This window comes from Alligator sinensis, unplaced genomic scaffold, assembly GCF_000455745.1.
Source record: "Alligator sinensis unplaced genomic scaffold, ASM45574v1 scaffold653_1, whole genome shotgun sequence".
Classification (NCBI taxonomy): Eukaryota; Metazoa; Chordata; order Crocodylia; family Alligatoridae; genus Alligator; species Alligator sinensis.
Genome location: NW_005842498.1, coordinates 451,063 through 452,278, shown reverse-complemented (window position 1 = coordinate 452,278; position 1,216 = coordinate 451,063). Strand labels below are relative to the sequence as shown.

Here is a 1,216-nt window from a genome sequence, read left to right as displayed (position 1 = left end):
TGAACCTGGTTTAGTTTTAACTGTAATGAGGTAAAATGGTTGAACGTAAAGGTCATCTGAGTCTGTTCCTGTGTGCACTGGCCCTCACTTCCAAAAGCTTATAAGGGGGTGGCAGTGCTATAAGAGAAAATTGGCAAAAGGTCATTGTGGGATCAGCACTCACCATGACCTGTGCTGAGGTCTGCAATGCTCTGGTCTCAGATGTGGCATGGAAGTGGAAGTTTGGGAGAAACTCCTTAGAGGAGCTAATTCTAGGATGGCACTGTTCAGGAAGGCAGGTGTCCTGGATGATGCCCGAGCTATAGCTGGGGAATGCTGTTTCAGCATGGGTCTTTTGCTGCCAATGCAACCGCTTGAACAATTGGCTAAAACCTCAGTGAATCCTAGTCCCTGCTGCCTTTCAGGCAATTGCAAACCCAGACGCTCCTATTTCATGCCAAACAGAAATAGAATCTATCTTCTTCAAAGCTACCAAAATGGCTACAAAGCAGTGTGTAGTTTCATAAAGATGAAATAGGGTTTCGTTCCTAGAACCCCTAACATGAATGAAGAGGTGAGAGAAGGGCTACATAGTGTCCTGCCTGTAGGAAGGTATGGGAATCGGTGTTTGAAGGAGGTTTTTGGAGGAAAGAGGGGCATGCAGGGAGTCTTCTATATGTGTGCAGGCCTTTTTAGCCAATTACAGCAGCAGAATGTATAACTGTTAAGGATACTTTTATTTGTATTGTTCTTTACAAAGGTGAATAGGTGAGGAGGAAGGGAAGTAGTCCAAGAAAACCAAAGGGAGAAGGACGATTCAGTTATTGGCGATGGTGTCCTCAATCCAGGTAACATATTTGCAGATCTTGGTGTAGACACCTGGGTAACCCTTCTGAGCACAGCCCATCCCCCAGGACACGATCCCTTGGAGCTCCCCATTGCACATGGCTGGGCCACCAGTATCACCCTGTGTGGTAGAGACTTGGGGGGTTACAGGCACGTGCTGACTCAGGCAGCTGTACTATGAATCTAAGCCAGGAAGCTTCCCCACCCAGATCTAGGAACATCCTGAGAGCACCAGGCAAGGAGTCTGCAGGCTCCGCCATGTCTGAGTTGGAAAGAGGGTGAGGTAAAAGACACCTCCTCTTTCAGATGACTGCCCCTACACCCCTTTCTCTCCCCACACTGGAAGTGACTGGATCTACAAATTTGCCTGAAAAGTCCTGTATATCTAATT

At 47.4% G+C, this 1,216-nt stretch overlaps 1 long non-coding RNA gene, 1 pseudogene and 1 gene segment (V, D, J or C); 1 reads left to right on the top strand and 2 right to left on the bottom strand.

Annotated features, from left to right (window-relative positions):
* The window catches only part of LOC102373252, a 322,638-nt gene that overhangs the window by 31,294 nt on the left and 290,128 nt on the right, over positions 1-1,216 (bottom strand).
* The window catches only part of LOC102370333, a 6,772-nt gene that overhangs the window by 1,077 nt on the left and 4,479 nt on the right, over positions 1-1,216 (top strand). For both annotated transcript variants that reach the window (XR_001358635.2, XR_324723.3), the window contains exon 2: positions 740-827. This is a non-coding gene — a long non-coding RNA (uncharacterized LOC102370333). The remainder of the gene's footprint in view (positions 1-739; positions 828-1,216) is intronic.
* The window catches only part of LOC102370492, an 8,821-nt pseudogene continuing 8,401 nt past the window's right edge, over positions 797-1,216 (bottom strand).